The 20,190-nt window shown below is 41.7% G+C and overlaps 1 protein-coding gene across 24 annotated transcripts in view; it reads left to right on the top strand.

Annotated features, from left to right (window-relative positions):
• The window catches only part of LOC105483536 (membrane associated guanylate kinase, WW and PDZ domain containing 1), a 677,852-nt gene that overhangs the window by 75,184 nt on the left and 582,478 nt on the right, over positions 1-20,190 (top strand). The gene's annotated exons all lie outside the window — the stretch shown is intronic.

Here is a 20,190-nt window from a genome sequence, read left to right as displayed (position 1 = left end):
ACATACTCACCAGTGATAATTTGTGGACAATTCATGGAGCTATGAGAGTGGGAGCAAATGAAAGAGATGGTGGTCCCCCCTACCACCCCCAAGATATATAAAAGGATATACCTTTCTTTCTGTCTCTGTAAGGAAGGAACCAGTGACTCACGCCCTGTGCTATGAAGAGTTCTTCTCTCTCTGATTCATTCACTCTCTGACCCATAGATGTAAGTCCCTGTTTGGAGTGTCAAGGTGATCTCAGATGACCTTTCTTTCTCCTTTGTAGGGCCTGATTTTGATATTTAGGGCTGCCATACTTCAGCAGGTGAGTGGTTTGGCTTCTTTCAAGTCTTAATATTCTTTTTGTTTGTGGATCTCTGACGCTAAGGTAATTACTGGCGGCAGAGGTACACTGTGAATGAGACAGGGACAGGATATTGAAAGACAGGGCAGGGCAGTTGCTATGCTTAATGGGTTAAAATTGTGTTGGTTTCTCAGTCTTCAGGATGGTGGCTCAAAGCTTCCTTGCAGAAATGTGATGCAGTAAAGATTAATGTTAACACCCTTAACAATTTTATTAGATGGACTAGGCTCACAGAGTCTAGTCCTGGCAGGACTCAGGAATCTGACTCACTGCCCTTCATTGGAAGCTTGGCTTAGTCATTTCCCAGCCTTGTGGTCGCAGACAACTTTCTTAATCATTATGAGATATATTTGTCTAACATATGAAAAAGTATTGACCTTCAGTCCACAGATATCATTAAGTACCACTCTATCCCTGGTATTGTACCAAATCTTGAGATAAATAAGTGTATAAAACAAGCAAAGCTCTCTGCCTTTATGAAGTTTTTCTCCTGTTTTGGGAGTGTTGTGTGATTTCAAGTAAAATAGTGCATATTAAAGGAGTTGGCGTAGGGCCCTTTTAGAATCATGTAAGAATTACTATTGAAAAGTTACAAACTGCCCATACTACATTAGATTGTCATTTTATTTATTTATTTGTTTAGAAACTGAGTCTCACTTTGTCACCCAGGCTGGAGTACAGTGGCGCGATCTTGGCTTACTGCAATCTCCGCCCCCTGGGTTCAAGTGATTCTCCTGCCTCAGCCTCCTGAGTAGCTGGGACTGTAGGCGTGTGCCACCATGCCCAGCTAATTTTTCTGTTTTTAGTAGAGAAGGGGTTTCACCATGTTGGCCAGGATGGTCTGGATCTCTTGACCTCGTCATCCACCCACCTTGGCCTCCCAAAGTGGTGGGATTACAGGCATGAGCCACTGCACCTGGCCGAGCTACAATTTTTTTTTTTTTTTTTTGGAGACAGAGTCTCGCTCTGTTGACCAGGCTGGAGTGCAGTGGTGTGATCTCGACTCACTGCAACCTCCACTTCCTGGGTTCAAGCAATTCGCCTGCTTCAGCCTCCCGAGTAGCTGGAACTACAAACGCCACTCCCAGCTAATTTTTTTTTTTTTTTTTTTTTATTAGAGAGGGATTTCACTGTGTTGGCCAGGCTGTTCTCAAACTCTTGAGCTCAGGCAATCCGTCTGCCTTGGCCTCCCAAGCTGCTAGGATTACAGACGTGAGCCACTGTGCCTGGCCAGATTGTCATTATTTTAACAGCAGAATTCTCTGAACAAATTACTTCATTGTTTTATATGCAATGTTTACAAAAAAAACTCATCTTGTTTTAACTTTTTTTTCCTGTTTTTTTTTTTTTTTTTTACCGACTCTTGAGATAAAACCTAATTTCTCTGCTCATTTTGCTGTGACTTTCTTTTCCTTTTCTTTTCTTTTTTCTCTTCTTCTTCTTTTTTTTTTTTTTTTTTTTTTTTTGAGACAGAGTCTTGCTCTGTTGCCCAAGCTGGAATGTAGTAGCATGATCTCTGCTCACGGTAACCTCCGCCTCCTGTGTTCAAGTGATTCTCATGTCTCAACCTCCTGAGTAGCTGGGATTACAGACGTGCGCCACCACACCCAGCGTTTTTAGTAGATACGGAGTTTCACCATGTTGGCCAGGCTGGTATTGAACTCCTGACCTCAAGCAGTCCACCCACCTCGGCCTCCCAAAGTGCTGGGATTACAGGAGTGAACCACCACACCTGGCCTGTGTCATGACTTTCTAACGGACGTTTTGATGTAACAAAGCTGATCTTCCTAAATAACCAAGTTGGAAAGTACGTTCATTGTGTGTGGAGGAACTGTAGTACACTTGAAAACTACAATTCAGAGTAATGTCCATGAGAACAAACAGTCCAAATATGCTTTCTTCTTGTCTTGAAACTACTGATATGACAAAGATAGGAGGAGACAAACCACCTCTTCATGAAGGCTGTGCCCAGTCACTTCATGGAAACTGTCCCAATTTGGAAGTAGCTTTTTCCAAAGCACTTAGCTGATTTGCTCAGGTGGCTCCCAGACTTTTAGCTCTAACCAAGCAATTTGCTGTAAATTTCTTTCTTCTCAGCACAATGGAACATTCATGATGTTTATCTGGCAGAAACTTTATTAAGGGAAGCCTGACAGGAAGGTCAGGGGGAAGAGGAATGGAATCTGTCTTTATTGGAAAGTTTGTGTCTTGAAACGTGTAAAATGACACAAATGGATGTGGTTCTGTGATACCAGTTCACCTCCTGACTGCGTTGAATGCAAGGAATCCTGTTTTCTGCAGAATGCCTTGGTAAGGCACTATCTAGGCACTCACTAGACCTTTAAAAATAAATCATTAGTTTCTCCAAGCGGGCTTCATTTTAGTATTATTTTCTAAGATACCCCGCATGTCGTGTACTTAAGGGTCTTCCTATGTTGAATGCACCAATGATTTTTCAGTGGATTTTTGGGGGGTTTTTACATATTTTCCTTAACTCACATGAGGACTCTTTATTATACTGATCATCTATCCAGTTAACAGTGTACAGTTCAGTTATGCATGTTCGATGTTGCATAAAGAACTGGAGTTGAAAATAACAGTTGTAGTTACCACCTAGGAAGGGAGGGGATGAATAACTGAATGAATTCAGAGAGGTGAGGGGAAGTGCATTATGGATAAGTAGTACCAAGCTCAAGGTGACTTACTTCTCTAGATTTGTGTTAACTAATTCTTTGACTGGACAACCTAGGAAGGGAGGGGATGAATAACTGAATGAATTCAAAGAGGTGAGGGGAAATGCATTATGGATTAGTAGTACCAAGCTCAAGGTGACTTATTTCTTAGGTTTGTGTTGACTAATTCTTTGACTGGACAGAGACCAGTTCGTTTCCTGGCTGTTTGTCCTACCTTTAATGCATTGCAGTAAGTGGGAATAGCCTGTTGCAGGGGTACACCAGATGGACACAGGAATGCCCCCTTCTGCCTTCCCCTCTTACCCCTAGATGAATGGTGTCATGGAAATTCAAAGGTTATTCTGGGATTTCATGTTAGTTGAAAGCAAGTTTACTTATTTTTCATTTGGCATATCAATATTTGCAGGCCTGCCATTTCAGGCTGGCTCATGCTCTGTATTGCCTATAGCATAGAAAAGACAGATGAACTTATAGCTTAGAGCCAAGGTACAGAAAGTTATTAGTGGCGGGCGCCTGTAGTCCCAGCTACTTGGGAGGCTGAGGCAGGAGAATGGCGTGAACCCGGGAGGCGGAGCTTGCAGTGAGCTGAGATCTGGCCACTGCACTCCAGCCTGGGCGACAGAGCATGACTCCGTCTCAAAAAAAAAAAAAAAAAAAAGAGTGATGTCTTGTTAATAGACAAGGAAGGAATCTATTTAACTGGGGTATTTCAACTCATTTCTGAGGATTTCTTTTCTTTGTGGCCATATAGGAGCAAGGATGGTGAAATTATATGGAAACAATTGAGGGGAAATTACAGACAGAAATGGAAGAGTTGAAAGGAAGGAAGGGTAACAAGAGCCCACCTCCCTGCAGTCTGCTCAAGGGAAATCTTGTGCAATTTGTGTGGACAATGAGATTTATAATTTTGGCTTCAAGCCTAGGTGACTTTCTCCTCTCTGATTATAGGAAAAAATATTATAATTAAATTAGGATTAGGCACTTTTTCACCTCTTCAGTGTCCTTCCATAGGACAGACATCCTTTTTGTTTGTTGACCACAGGTACTAGTGACATCCTAGTTTTCTTGGAATTGTTTGTACTTATTGCTTTATTAGAAATCACTCTATAGTCAGATGTCTGCCCACCCTTCTTCAGTTCTTTCCCCCCAAGATGTCAAAACCCTGGTGAGGAATCTGTGAAATGTGAACTATGACTTGGTTGTATGAGGTTCAGTGAAACAGCTGGAGGTTTTCCCAGCAGAAGGCTAAAGCAGAATTGTCTAGACATCACTTTTTTCTTATCTAGTCAAGCTTTTCTGGGAGCTTTTCCACATGAGGAATCCAGGCTCAAAGGAAAATCAGTTTGACTGGCTAAAAGCTCATCTGGCAAGTTTAAATCACTCCTGAAACATACAGAGCTGCAGTCTTTGGTTTGACACGAACAGAAAGATGCTTGTCTCTGTTGTTCCTAGTATTAAAAGAGAATTTATTGGCTGGGTGCAGTGGCTCATGCCTGTAATCCCAGCACTTTGGGAGGCCGAGGTGGGCGCATCATGAGGTCAGGAGATTGAGACCATCCTGGCTAACACAGTGAAACCCCGTCTCTACTAAAAAATACAAAAACATTAGTCGGGTGTGATAGCGGGCGGGGTGCCTGTAGTCCCAGCTACTCGGGAGGCTAAGGCAGGAGAATGGCGTGAACCCGGGAGGCAGAGCTTGCAGTGAGCTGAGTTCGTGCCACTGCACTCCAGCTGGGCGACACAGCAAAACTCTGTCTCAAAAAAAAAAAAAAAGAGAATTTATTCATTTGTCCATTAAGACATTAGGATGGGCGTGGTGCCTTATACCTGAAATTCCAGCACTTTGGGAGGCTGAGATGGGAGGATTACTTGAGTCCAGGAGTTTGAGACCAGCCTAGGAAACATAGGGAGACCTTGTTTCATTAATAATAAATCTTCTACTACTCCTGCTCCTCCTCCTCCTCCTCCTCCTACTACTACTACTAATAGATTGCCGGGATGGTGGCCCATGTCTGTAGTCCCAGCTACTCAGTAGGATAAGGTGGGAGGATCTTGAACCCAGGAGGTAGAGGCTACAATGAGCTAAGATCACGCCACTGCACTCCAGCCTGGGTGACAGAGCAAGACCCTGTCTCAAAAAAGGAAAAACCAAAATAACAAAAAAGAGCATCACTCACTCACTGTGCACAGACATAGTGCCTTGCCCTGGGGAATCAGTGATAGGTAGAAAAATGATGTTCTTTGTACTGAATTAAATCATTGTATAGCTAAGAGGATAAAGACAACTTGAGTAAAGGACAAGTAGGAAAGGAATAATGTCCTAAGGGTGTAGAAGACAAAGGATGCAACAGAGAGGAAGTAGAAATCAGAGAACGTTTGAACGAAGTAACCTTGAGATGAGCCCAAGATATTTTTGAAATTTAACCAAATGAAGGGGCTGTCAAGCGAAGCTAGTTCAGAGTCCCAGGATTTGTATCTTTCGGAGTGACTGTGCCCCTCAGAAACTTCCAGAGAGTTGTAGAGCTCATTCAGGCTTTGGCTTTGGCAGTTGTAAGAAGCACTAGAATTCTTTCTACCCTGGACAAGGGGCAAAATGTGCTTTTTTTTTTTTTTTTTTTTTTTTTTAAGATACAGTCTTGGTCTGTTGCCCAGGCTGGAGTGCAGTGGCATGATCTCAGCTCACTGCATCCTCTGCCTTCAGGGTTCAAACGATTCTTGTGCCTCAACCTCCCGAGCAGCTGGGACTACAGGCACACACCACTGTGCCCAGCTAATTTTTGTATTAATAGAGACAAGGTTTCATTATGTTGGCTAGGCTAGTCGCAAACTCCTGGCCTCAAGTGATCCTCCTGCTTTGGCCTCCCAAAGTGCTGGGATTACAGTTCCCCCGCCCGGCTAAACGTGTATTTTTGCTCACGAGCACCATGGGCATCAGCTTTTAACCTCCGATATATGGGCCATATTACCCGGAACTCTGTTGTCTTCTGTACGACTGTTGGAAGTTAAGTCTACCCATGCGGATAAGGACATTTAATCACACAGGAACCCTGATTTCTCTTAGGAACCACTGCAGAGAATGCCCAGTTTTTACCCAGTCTCAGGCTATTTTCGGTCAAGACATAAAGTGACTTTGTCACTGCAGTAAACCCTAGGCACTGTGCAGGTAAGCCTCTTCTTGAGATGGATTACATGCATACCTTTTTGATGACACAATAAGCAGGTCTTTATTTTTGTGAACAGAGTTTAAAATGCTGCTGAGTTGAACATTGGAGGGTGAAGGGATTTCCCCGTAGAGTTGTTCCTGCATGTTAAGAATATTGAGCTAAATTTAGAATGTCTTATACTGTACCTATTTTTTCCTGTGTAAGTCTCAAAAACTTGATTTAGACTTTAAGGCTTTATGAATGTTCCTACGGTTTTAAGAGGGAGGAAAAGGGAAGGAGAGGGAGGTCATTTGATTGAGAAGGGCATAAATCACAGTGGATGAGTTATCACAGTCAGCCCACTTGGATAACATCAGCTCAGTCAAGAACTAGGCCAGGCATGGTGGCTCATGCCTGTAATCCCAGCACTTTGGGAGGCTGAGGCGGGTGGATCACCTGAGGTTAGGAGTTCGAGACCAGCCTGAACAACATGGCGAAACCCTGTTTCTACAAAATTAGCTGCATGTGGTGCCGCATGCCTGTCATCTCAGCTACCTGGGAGGCTGAGGCAGGAGAATCATTTGAATCTGGGAGGCAGAGGTTGCAATAAGCCAAGATCACACTACTGTACTCCAGCCTGGGCAATAAGAGCAAAACTCCATCTCAGAAAAAAAAAAAAAAAGAAAGAAAAAGAAACTAAAACATAATAGCAACCAGGAAGCCCCCTGGTAGACTTTCTCCCTGGTAACCATTGTCCTGACCTCTATTCCCATTTGCTCGTTTTGGAACTTCATACAGATAGATTCATTCAGTATGGATTCTTTTATGCCTGACTTCATTTCCTCAACATTGTATTGAGATTTGTCCATGTCGCATGATGTAGCTGTAGTTCATTCCTTTTTATTTTTTATTTTTATTTTTATTTTTAGTTTTTTTGAGATGAGGTCTTGCTCTGTTGCTGAGGCTAGAGGCTAGAGTACATTGGTGCAGTCACGGCTCATTGCAGCCTCCACTCCCAGGCTCAAGCGATCTTCCCATCTCAGCCCCCCGTGTAGCTGGGACTATAGGCGTGTGCCACCATTCTCGGCTAATTTTTGTGTGCTTTTTTTTTTTTTTTTTTTGTAGAGACATGGTTTTGCCATGTTATCCAGGCTGGTCTTGAACTCCTGGCCTCAAGTGATCTGCCCGTCGAGGCCTCCCAAAGTACTGTATTATAGATGTGAGCTAGTGTGCCCAGCCCATTTTGATTTCTGTGTAATATTATAGCATGCATATATCTACATTTACTCATGTGCCCTACTTTTGATGAGATTTGTGTTGCTTGTAGTTTGGACTATTACAAATTATGATACTTTATGGTATATATTATGCCTTTTGGTATATATGTATTTTCATTTCTCTAGGGTATGCCTCAGAGTGGAATTGTAGGATTGGGTTAGACTATGCATTTTTCTAATCCCAATAACATAATTTTTTTTTCTGAGAAGGATTCTCACTCTGTTGCCCAGGCTGGAGTGCAGTGGTGCGATCTCAACTCACTGCAGCTTCTCCCTCCAAGGTTCAAGCGATTCCCCTGCCTCAGCCACCTGAGTAGCTGGGATTACAGGTGTGTGCCACCATGCCCAGCTAATTTTTTGTGTATTTTTTAAATAGAGATGGGGTCTCATCATGTTGGCCAGGCTGTTCTTGAATTTCTGACCTCAAGTGATCCTCCCACCTTAGCCTCCCAAAGTGCTGGGATTGCAGGTGTGAGCCACCATGCCCTGCCTTCAATAGATAATTTTAAACAGTGTTCCAGCTCTTCCAGTTTATGTTACCACGAGTAGTCTATGGGTTTCCATTATTTAACGTCCTTGTCAGCACTTGGTATTGATGATCTTTTAATTTTAGCCACCTGAAAGTATGCCTACTTTGAGTTTTTAAAATTACTGTGTTTCATTGTAAAGAAATATGAGTGAGGTTTAGAGCCAGAAACCATGAATGAGTTTAGCTTAAACCCTGGTTGAAGTAAACCTAGGTGATCATTTGAATCCTCAACTGAAGGTGAGGCCATTTTGTTCGACCTCATCCCACAGAATCTCACACACCAGGGTCCAAATCCCGGTGGCAAGCTATGCAAACCTACACAGTTATTTACCTCTTTGAGACTCAGTCTCCTGATCTGCAAAGGGATGTCATTTTAAATTCCTCACCGAGTTGGTATGAAGAGTCCATCACTTAGTTCCCGGCCCATAGTTATTATCAAAAAGAAGTTACGAGGTTGCTCTGAGTCACAGGAAGAAGTGGCTGGCTACATTGCTGTAGAATACTCGTATATTTATTTTAGTTTATCTATTTTTAGGGGAAACAAAGTTATTTCACCCAGAGCATTAGACGTCAAAAGTCGATATATCCTTTCTGGAACTGCCTTGTTTGTTTGATGTCCGGGCGTCTCTGTATGTTTTGAAGGCTGGCATATTTATGGCTGAGCAGAACCATAAACACTCCTTGGGCCCAGGGCTGCTCTGGATTTGTGTATATTTGATACACGGGCAGTGGAGAAGGAAATCGTCTTCAGCTTGTGTTTTGACACAGAGAAGTTTTGCTTTTCCTTTATCTGCTCTCTGCATCCTCCACCGAAAACAAACAGAACACCTCGGCGTGGGTAAATATTGTTACTGGCAGCCTCAGCGGTGGTGTTTTCCCCTTTGCTACATTTGCAGAGAGACTGAGAGTGGCATTGTAGAAGATCCACAGTTGTCATTCTCATACTTCAACCAGAACTATAGCAGTTCTGGAAATGAAAAAGTGAAGTAAAGAAAAATTACACGATAATTTTTTTTTTTCCCAAGGGAAATTATAAGGCATTTCAAGGACGAAAAGGCAAAAATGTTATATGGTTTTGCATTTCTTCTCCTAGCACCCATATTTATCATGCCACCACTCCTGAGCCTTAGGATAGATAGACTATTCAAAGACAACTGAGCTTCATTCCACGTGAGTTATTTGGCACCTTCCCTCTGAGCCTTATCCTGCTTCATTTGCCCTGCTCAGTGAAACTCAGAATCGAGGTGCAACTGGTCTAGGAGGCTAGGAGAGGTGTAACCACTTATTATGTAGCCACTGAGAGTTTGGCCTGGTGGAATTTCATTTGAAATTAATTACGTTTATTTATTTATTCAGTTTTAAGCGGCAGTGTTGTCCAGGCTGGCCCTGAACTCCTGGGCTCAAGTGATCCTCCTGCTTTGGCCTCCCAAAGTGTTGGGATTACAGGCATGAGCCACTATACCTGGCCAAGGTTATTTTTTATTAGCTTAAAAAGTTATTTTCCTCTAATGTATTTTCTTCACTTCCCGCCTCCTCCCTGTCTCTGTCTTTCTCCCCATCTCTCATTCTCTCTTTCTGTCTCTGTCTCTCTCTTTCTTTCGGGAGGTAAGCAAGGGAAGAAAGACCAGATGAGAGAGGTTAAAACTGCCGGGCTCTGATTTCACAAACAGGACTGGATCCCTCCGTGTAGTCTCTTACTAACTGCATGATTTTGAGCAAATTCCTTCATTTTTCGAAGTCTCAATTCTTTCATCTCTCAGTGGAGGTAACAATTGTACCTGATTTGTTATGAGGGTTATATTGAGAAGGACAAATGTCAGAATTTGCACAAATACCAACAGCTGCCCTTACCTGGCACTTACTTCCTCAGTGCACTGTTCTGAGTACTTGCTTGGTGTATATCCCAACAGCCCTGTGGGTTGGGGCCAGTGGTTTATAGGTGAAGAAGCTGAGCAAAGAGTGTTTAAGAAACTTGACTAAGATTCCTCCAGCAACAAGTGGCAGAGCTGAGTGCGGGGTGGTGTAGTCCCGAGTTGAGGTCCTCTGTCGCAGCACTGCCATTTCCCCACTGTGCCTCCTGATAACACACCCTGCCCCTCCTCCTCTTCTCTGTAGGTAACTGTTTCACAGTTTGGCATAACTTCCTATGTAATTTGAAGCAACAAACCTGGGGTCAGACACTCCACTGCCCGTGTATCTTGCCTGTTTCTGGATCCGCTGTGTCACAGACATTTTCCATGTCAGTGCCTTCGGCTGTACCCAGGTAAAAAATTAACCACCTTGGTGAGCGCTGTCCATGCCGCTCTGGCTTGCTGGGGGCTGGCTTTCTTTCAGAACAACCCCGTTCTAGCTGGCCTGCTGCCTAGGCCCTGGCTTTCTTTCCCACAAAGTAGCTTCTGAGAAAAACTGTGGGAAACAAATGACTTCAGAGGTTTTTAGAGACAGAAGTGCAAACTCTAACAAATTTCATCTGGCCCAAAAATGTTATTACCCAAAATCTTGAAAATGTTTTCTTATAGGATTATTCCCCCAAGGTTGTTAATCTGAGAACGATCCAGGCCTAATAGGCCTGACTTTTTGCCCCCTGATATTAGAGTCTTGAGTAGTTGAGTGCCAGAGTATGGGGGGTTGAGGTAAAAATATTTCTCTGGAGGAAATGAAGTCATTTGATTTCACATTATAGCTACCACTGGGACTCTATCATTTTAGAAAGGGAATGCCAGTTCACACAGCCAAAAAGAAGCTTTTAAATTGGTCCAAGAAACCGTTTAAAAGGTAGCAGTGGGTTTTCAGATCCACAAACATTTATTGAGTCCTATCTGTCCTGAAGATTCTTGCTGTAGTTAAATTTTACCCAATGAACATTGCCTTTCTGGATAAATGTTATTGTAACATTATCTGCCTCTCTCTTTTAGTGGTTGGCGTTTTACTTTCGGTGCTACAGAGTGGCAGCAAGCCGCACTGTTTCTGTGCTGAGGTTGTTGTCTGAGAGAGGCTTATCTGGCCCTGTGAGCCCCGCACAGCAGGAAGACAAACCTTCATTTGTTCAGTGGAGGAAAGAATGTGGCCTTGTACACCTGCCTCCCTGGATACACCTGTAGGGTTGGTTTCCCTGCTGAAACCTCCCTGCAGAGCTCTTGACGCTGGTGCAATTGGCTCAGCCCTGGCAACAGTGTCAACAGAGACTGGGCTCAGAGGGACCCAGGTTTCTGTGTCCTTCTCTTGCTGGTTAAATCCCAAGTATGTGTGTAATCGCTCTCAAGCTGGGGAGGTGAAGTTGAAACCTGGCTTATCACTGGGCCTAGATTCTCCTGCAGCATATTTTAGATAAAAGTGGAAAAAATGCCAGGCCCAGCATTAGCTGCCCTGAGACTGAGGAGCTTTGTTTTTCCTCATGAAGGCCTTTGGTTTTGTCTGGAAATCTGCCTGTGAAAAGGCCAGAAGGTATAAAGGCAGCCGTCCTTATTTATCTTGTTTTAATTTTTCAGCGAGTGATTTGGAAGCAAGAATGAAGATTTGATCAGAACCTTAGCTCACCTGCAGTGAGTGGAGAGTCTCATTGCTTTTTTTCGTTTGGCATTGCCCTCCCCTTGAGAACACCATAGGCAGCTGCTCTCTGTTGGAATTCCAGTTCTGTGACCTTGGGCAAATTACTTAACCTTTCCCTGAGCCTCAGTTGTCTCATCTGTAAAAGGGGGATAATAATAGCACTCAACTCATAGGTTGTATTAGGGATTACAGAATTAATATTTGTAGTCCTTAGAACGATATCTGCACATGGCAAGTGTTATGAAAGTGTTTGTCAAGACAAACAACGGCAAATACTTTGTACTGTTAATTATATGAAGTGCCACTGATATTTATGTGCGTTTTTTTGTTTTTTTTTTTTTTTTGAGATGGAGTCTTGCTGTGTCACCCAGGCTGGTGTGCAGTGCCGTGATCTCGACTCACTGCAAGCTCTGCCTCCCGGGTTTGCACCATTCTCTTGCCTAAGCCTCCCAAGTAGCTGGGACTACAGGTGCCTGCCACCGCGCTTGGCTAATTTTTCGTATTTTTAGTAGAGATGGGGTTTCACCATGTTATCCAGGATGGTGTCTATGTCCTGTCCTGGTGATCCGCCTGTCTCAGCCTCCCAAAGTGCTGGGATTACAGGCGTGAGCCACCGCGCCCGGCCTTATGTGGTCTTTCTGGTTGGTAAATATTCTAACACACACCAATTAATCATTAGATCAAAAGAATTGTGTTTTGGTACATAGTTAAGGTGCTCTTTTCTTTTACATATGCACTTCTTGCTGTTCTTCCTGTTCCCTTTGCAGAGCAAAAGTATCGGAAAAAAACAAGGGCAAGCACTTCCTTCTAATATTGGTTTAGTTGTGGTCAAAAACAGGAATTATGAGTCATGAACACCAAATTAACAGGAATGAGCCAAGGCAAAATTACATCCTAAGGATGGGGGTCATCTTTGACAAACAGATACACAGATTCATCAGGCATTAAAACAGCATTGTTAACCTTGGAATCCACAGGTCCCCAAAATCTCTGTCAGAGAAATCAGGGGATCTGCAAATTTGGGTGGGCTAAAAGTTATCTATCTACACTTTCACTAACCCCTAACTTAACTTGAGCATTTCCTTGAATTATGAGTGTAGGCAACAAACCACAGTGACAGAAGCAATACTTATGACTTTGTCGTCAGTAGAAATCTCAGATATTTTAATATCACGTTACAATCTCATTTACACTTATCACTGCAGTAGCTAATAGATTCGCCATTATTTATTTATTGTCCTTCAGTGCCTTAAGAAAAAGCATCATTATTTATTTTAAGAATATTTTGCTCACTATAGTTCAGTATAATTAGTTTCCTTTGGACCCTTACATATTTTATTTTATTCATTTATAAACATTATTTTGAGGTAATAATAGTCATCACCAGACTGCCAAAGAACTCCATGCTAAAAATGATTAAGGAGTTTTAAAGCTGAAGGCTTAAGCTGATTGGAATCTCTAGAGCTGTTCTGTCCAATAGAAATATAATGCAAACCACCTGTAATTTAAAATTGGTAGCTACTTTAAAAAGAGTAAAAAAGAAAAAGTGAAATTAATTTTAATAATACATTTTATTCAATTGGATATATTAAAAATATTTCAACAGGTAGTCAATAATAAAAGTTACTTGTGAGATATATTTGATATGTTTTTCATACTAAGTCTTTGAATCAGATGTGTAATTTATATTTCAGAGTGTATCTCCATTTCGATGCAACAGTTTCATTGGAAATATTTGATCTGTTTTTACATTTAACAAAATTTCACTGAAAAAGTAGATTCAGGTGGTTCCAAACACAACGAAATGTTTTCCACTAACAGCATTGAGTATTTTCGATTTAAATGATTGAAGATGAAATAAAACGAGAAATTCAGTTCTTCAGCCACGTGAGCTCTATGACAAGTCCTCAGAGTCTGCCAGGGGTTACCATTTTGGACCATGCAGCTCCAGAGCCTGACTTCACACAGAATTCTTTGGGAGGAGAAAACAGTGATTGAATGGATGCTTTGAATGCGGCCCAACATAAATTCATAAATTTGTAAACTTTCTTAAAACATTATGAGATTCTCTCTCTTTCCCTCTCTCTTTTCTTTTCTCTTCTTTTCTTTTCTTTCTCTCTTTCTCATTCTCTCTTTCTGTCTCCCTCTGTCCCCTCCCTCTCTCCTTCCCTTCCTCCCTTCCTTCCTCCCTCCCTCCCTCCCTCCCTTCCTCTCTCCCTTCCTCCCTCCTTCCCTTTCTTCCTCTCTCCCTTCCTTCCTCCCTCCCTCCCTCCTTCCCTTCCTTCCCTCCCTTTCTTCCTTTCATCCTTCCTTCCATCCTTTTCTTTCTTCTTTCCTTTTCTTTCTTTTTTCCTTTTCTTTCTTCCTTTTCTTACTTCTCACCAACTATCATTGTTGCTAGTGTATTTTATGTGTGGTCCAAGACAATTCTTCTTTTAATGTGGCCCAGGGAAGCTAAAAGAGTGGACACCCCTGCCCTGACGTATCCCCACAATCAGGGTCCTCATGTTGGTAGTGACAGTGCACAGTGCAGAGCTCTATCTGGGACTTTGTGTGACTCAAGGGAAGCATTTCCATTTAAGTGGTGGCTTTTGCAGACCCGTGGGGGGTAGCATTTTGTAATTTCCATTCCAACCAGTTGAAGAGGGATTTACAAATTCTTGGAAAGGAAAGATGATAATTTTTTTTCTTTGAGCAATCTTTGGTATAACAATAGAGTTTAATTTACATAGGGATTTTTAGTACTTTGCTTATATTCTTTGTTTTTCTCCTGTAGTGTCTGCCAGAGAGGGTGAGCTGCAGGACACGTTTTAATCTTTTAAATTAGTTTTTCATGGATTCTCAACATACTTTCTCTGACTGTCATTCAACAGCGAGGGCAGGGTATAAGCCTGGGCTTTTAGTCTTTTGGGGCCATGGGAGAATATGCAGATCTATGCAGAGTACCCTTACCAGGAGGGTTCTTTGAGGCTTCACGCTCCCAGACCTTTGGCTAAAGTTGTTAGAAATGTCTTTTCCTTTCCAGGAGTGGTCTCTGAACTAAAGCTAGGTAATTTCAGCCAATGCTAAGTTATCCACTTGGGTGGTCTTGTGTTCTGGTCTACTTTCATCTCCTAACTTGTTTGTTTAACTTTAATACTGAATGTGGCTTTTTCATTTCTTTTGATTAAAATTGACAAGCTGTAAAAAAAAAAAAAAAAAAAAAAAAAAAGGGGGGGGGGGGCCAGTAATACTGCTAGTCCTGAGTTTTTTGTTTTGTTTTGCTTTTTGAGATGGTCTGGGTCTATTGCCCAGGCTGGAGTGCAGTGGTGCCATCTCTGCTCACTGCAGCCTCCCCATCCTGGGTTCAAGTCATTCTCCCACCTCATCCTCCTGAGTAGCTGGGAATCTAGGCACACACCACTCTGCCCGGCTAATTTACGTATTTTTTGTAGAGGCAAGGTTTCGCCATGTTGCGCAGGCTGGTCTCAAACTCTTAAGTTGGGATTACAGGCGTGTGCCACCGTGCCCAGCCCCGGTCTAGTTTAAATATAAAACTGGAACCTAGATATAAAAGTAAAAGAAACCTTTTTCCCTAGATAGAAAAGTTTAAAAACTTGGGAATTTAGGTAGATGTGGGGGTTTAGGTTTAGATCCTACCAGTAAGTGGACTCTCCCCATGTATCACTTGAGGTATATCTTAGCGCTTTGGAAAGAAAGTTGGACTCTTTTGAGCCTTAGAAACTTGGAGGCATGTCTCATACTTCAGCTGAATGCTGGACATTGTTGAATATTATACTGTGCTAGGGCTTGTGACCGACAATAAAAAGCACATTTCCTTCTTCTGAGGGATTGTAGTCTTGGTAAAATGTAGCAGTAAACTTGATCAGGTCTAAATGATGATTGAGACAGAAGATAACATTTGTCAGTGAATTCTGTTTTTTTTCTTGAGTCTGCACCTAACAGGAACTTAGCAATTTCCAACCAGTTAGTAGTAACAACAACAGAAATAGCAATTGACCTTTAATTGACCTCATCCAACAATGTTTAGTGGGTGCTTACTCTGTGTTAAGCATTATTCTAGAATATAGGGACACAAATGTTGGAAACAGAGCTTGCATAGGTTTATTATGCAGGTGATGGGAAGGTATCTGACATGACACGTGCTCTGGACCGAGGACCTTGCATTTTAATAAGTGGAGTGAATAAAAATTTATAGCCGAATGTCATGATGGCAGCAATGGAAGTGTGCTCCGGAGGTGGCAAATGCTTTGAGGAATATCGAGTATCTGACAGCACAATGTGAAGAAATGACAGCTGCCATCTTTGCCTGTCTTTTTCTCTGTGCTACATTCGCTTTGCTCTTGTCAACCTTCTTAGGCTGGTTACTGGGCAGTTGGAAGAGACTGTGGAGAATTCAATTCATTTATTTGGCTTTGGGACATAAAATTGAACTGCATAATTCATGGATAAGTATCTGTAGCATTATCTTCGTGCCCTGTAGAATGTGTTGACTGCCAAAGGATTTTATGATTCTAAAATCCTAACAGATTTTAACAGTTGCTTAAATATTATTTCTTGGCATATATAGCTTTTTAAATCTGTGGGTCAAAGATAGATGTCCTCATTTGAGACTTAGTGATTTGTTTTATAAGTATATTGAATAAGTTGAGCCAGTTTGAATTGTGTCCTTCTCTTTTAAAGAAAAGATTTCCCACATTTAAACCTGGATTTAGATGTTTTTTGGGTTAACCCTACTAAACTTTACAAAATTTTCAGGCTTCTGGGCCTAACTCAAATTGTAATTTAGTGAGGCTGGCCAAGTGATTTTTAATCTCATTTAAAAGTTGCTATAAGCTCTACTTTAACAGTTTGGGTTTTAGTATAATAAAAGGGCACATGTATTAGGCTTTTTATTTAGGCTATTACTATAACGAGAACTTTCATTAACGAGGAAAGTCTCAAAGAAAAGGCAGAAAATTTGGGGCTTTATAAAACAAGGGAGTCATTTAGGAAGGCTGGAGATATATCTTATAATATGCCAGGGCAGAGTGTCCGTTGCTTCTAGGAGCAATTATTTTTAAAAAGATATTGCTAGGCCGGGTGCAGTGGCTCATGCCTGTAATCCCAGCGCTTTGGGAGGCTGAGGCGGGCTGCTCACTTGAGGTTAGGAGTTCAAGAGCAGCCTGGCCAACATGATGAAACCCCATCTCTACTAAAAACACAAAAAATTAGCCCGGTGTGGTGGCACGTGCCTGTAATCCCAGCTACTCAGGAGGCTGAGGCAGGAGAATTGCTTGAACCCGGGAGGCAGAGGTTGCAGCGAGCCAAGATCGCACCACTGCACTCCAGCCTGGGTGACAGAGTGAGACTGTCTCAAACAAAACAAAACAAAACAAAAAACAAGAAAAGAAAAAGATATTGCTGATTGCTGGGCACAGCTGTTGCTCAATGCCTGTAATCTCAGCACTTTGGGAGGCTGAGGCAGGAAGATTGCTTGAGCTCAGGGTTTGGGACCAGCCTGGGTAACATAGTGAGATCTCATCAATACTAAAAATAAAATAAATTAGCTAGGCATGATGGTGCATGCCTGTGGTCCCAGATACTCAGGAGGCTGAGGTGGGAGGCTCGCTTGAGCCTAGGAGATCCAAGCTGCAGTGAGCTGGGATTACACTTCTGTACTCCAGTCTGGGTAACAGAGTGAGACGCTGTCTCAAAAAAAGCCCCCAAAAACTGATATTGCTGGTTAAAGTTTTCACTTGAAAGCCTCAATAGTTAATCAGAAATGTGTAATTTATAATTAGTGTAAATCGAGCATAATAATTTCATTGTAGCTTATCTCAGTGTGTTCATTTGATGATTTTAAAATATAAATATAGATGTTTTCATCCTTTAAATTTATGTCAGAATTTAGAGACATGTTATATTATTCTCTGTGTTCCTCCATTTTAGGTTGATTATATAATTTTTCCAGGTTTTAAATATATTTAGGGGATATTTATACCTTACATATGCGGTTTGGGGTATTATGCATTCTAATCCCAGAATTACTATAGATAAAACCATAAATACAAAACGACAGAGGCCTATTATCTTAGCATTTTGTTGGTCTGCTTTTAGGAACTGTTTCCTGTGGCTTACCTATACAATTTTCTTTCAACATTAGGATCCTCTTTCCTTTAAGAACTGCAGGAAACACAAGCTGGGGAGTTATTTTACATAACAATAAGGATGAGATGTTCTTTGTTTATAAGTTATTCAGTGTCTAAAGGCCTTAGGGTACCAAACATAACACAAGATAGAAAAGAAACGAATTCGCCTTGACATTTAGCTGTAAATTGAAATTAATTCATATAAAATACTGAGATGAAGCACTTTAGTTTGTAGAGTTTTGCATACTGCTTAGCTTTCATGATTTTGTCACTTTAGATTTCAGTTCAAAAGTGTGCTTTTAAACTGTGTAAACTCATTAGCTGGATAAAATTCTCTAGCTAGCCACTTTTTCCTGTATTTTCTTACTCTGCAGGTGAAAACAGCATTGTTAATATTTAACATTCTTAAGTAATCTGTTTCATGTGGATTGTTTTCCGTTTTCTTGTCCCTGGCCCTGCCTTTTCTGGGGTTAGCGCAGGCTGGTGGGTGCGCTGCCAGATCTGGGTGTGCGTGTGTGGTGTCAGGATACCATTATTGGGAAATGGATGACTGCAAAACAGCGAGGCCTACTTCTAGGCAGATGACATAACCAGCAGCTCACCGAATGCCACTGCCAAGACAAATAGGTTTGAGCTCTCTCCTCTTGGTGGCTGTCCTTGTCCATGCTGAAATTCATTGCCACCCTTGGCTCTGCTTTTCTCTAACCTGGAGGAGCTTGCTGAAATTTCTGCCCAAAGGAAAAAAAAAACAAAGGGACCAAAACAGGATGTAAGTGAAGTTTTAATATTCCAAACCAGGAAATAAATGATCAAATGCAGACAAGGCAGGGAGGAAATTTGAACTGGCACCAAGTTGGGAGGTCAGCGTCAATAGCCCATAAGACGCAGATGAGGTCTTGTAGTTCCCAAAAGCTCTTTAACTTGTGTTTCTTGTGAGTTGAAGTAACACATTTTTTGTTCCTTCTCTATCACCACCCTTTCTAATTCTCACTCATCACCCTTAGTGCCCGGAGTGGGCATGCAGGAATGGTAGGAGGTGCCAGGACCTCGCTTGGACAGACACCTTAGGTGGCCACCCCCTTCCAGTGTCCATGCTGTAGGCGGACCCTAGTGCCAGGCCCAGAGAGCTTTCTAAGGTGCATTTCCTCTTAAGTAAAACCTAAATTAGAGAGCAGGAAAATGTTGGCTCTTGATTTTTTTTGAGATAATTTATTTAATAAATACTATTTTAATACTACAGAATTTTAAAATAATGATGACCACTTTATTGCTTGCCTCTCAAGTGTGACTTTATCCAATGCTCTGTCTCTAGCACCTGGAACAGGGCTTGGCAGTGTTAAAAGAAAAACTTCAGCCGAATTAAATTTAAAGAAGTTTTATTGAGCAACGAATGATTCACAAATTGGGCAGCCCCCAGAATCACAGCAGATTCACAGAGACTCCAGGGATGCCCTGTGGTTAGAATAAATTTATAGGCAAGAAAAGAGAAGTGACATACAGAATCGGAAGTGAGGTACAGAAATAGCTGGTTTGGTTACATGTTGGCATTTGCCTTATTTGCACCAGGTTTTAACACTCAGCAGTGTATAACTGGTTGAAGCATGGCTACTGGGATTGGCCAAGACTCAGCTATTGTTACAGGCGCATACTCCTAAATTAGGTTTTCAGTCTTGTCTACCTATTAAGTTAGGTTATGTTTGGTCCACAAGGACTCAAATATAAAAGTACGGAGTTCTTCTCAGGCCGTATTTAATTTGCTTTCACAGTAGATACTACATACCCATTACGTTTTCATGAAATGAATGTGTGGTCTATAGATCATCAGCCTTAGAATCTCCTAGGTGGTCATTACAAAATAACTATTGGGTACTAAGTTTATTACCTGGGTGACAAAATAATCTGTACATCAGACCCTCATGACACAAGTTTATCCATAAGAGAAACCTGCACATGTACCCCTGAACCTAAAGTAAAAGTTAAAAAGAATAACAAAAAAAGCAAATGCAGATTCTTGAGCACACCCTAGGCCTTCAAAATCAGAATGTCTGGGAGAGAGCCCACAGACTCTGCATTTTAAAAAGGGCTTCCCTCGCAGATCCATTGGTGCTACCAGATTTGAGCATTCCTACCCTATGGACACACCACTTGTTTCCAATGTCCTTGTTGCTTTTCATATATATTGTCGTAACATGATGGATGAATTTGGTTCCCGTCCTCTATTTCATGCCCCATCACAGCAATATTATGTAATGAATATCCTAAGTATAATGAATGAATGCTAATATTATATAATGAATATTTACCTGGATGTTATATTTTAATGCTGTCAGACAAAATTGACACTCTCTTTATTACCTAACCATTTCCCTATTGTTGGATTTCCTACCTCTCTACCGCAGCTATCCTCCGTTATTCTGTTATGCTGCAATGAGTACGAAATTTAGACACATATCTTTGTTTTATTTTATTTTTGAGCTATTTCCTTGGTGAGCTGGGCATTCTTCTAAAAGTTTCTTGCACAC

Source organism: Macaca nemestrina, chromosome 2 (assembly GCF_043159975.1).
Source record: "Macaca nemestrina isolate mMacNem1 chromosome 2, mMacNem.hap1, whole genome shotgun sequence".
In the NCBI taxonomy this organism is placed as follows: Eukaryota; Metazoa; Chordata; class Mammalia; order Primates; family Cercopithecidae; genus Macaca; species Macaca nemestrina.
This window is presented reverse-complemented; position numbering and strand designations above follow the sequence as displayed.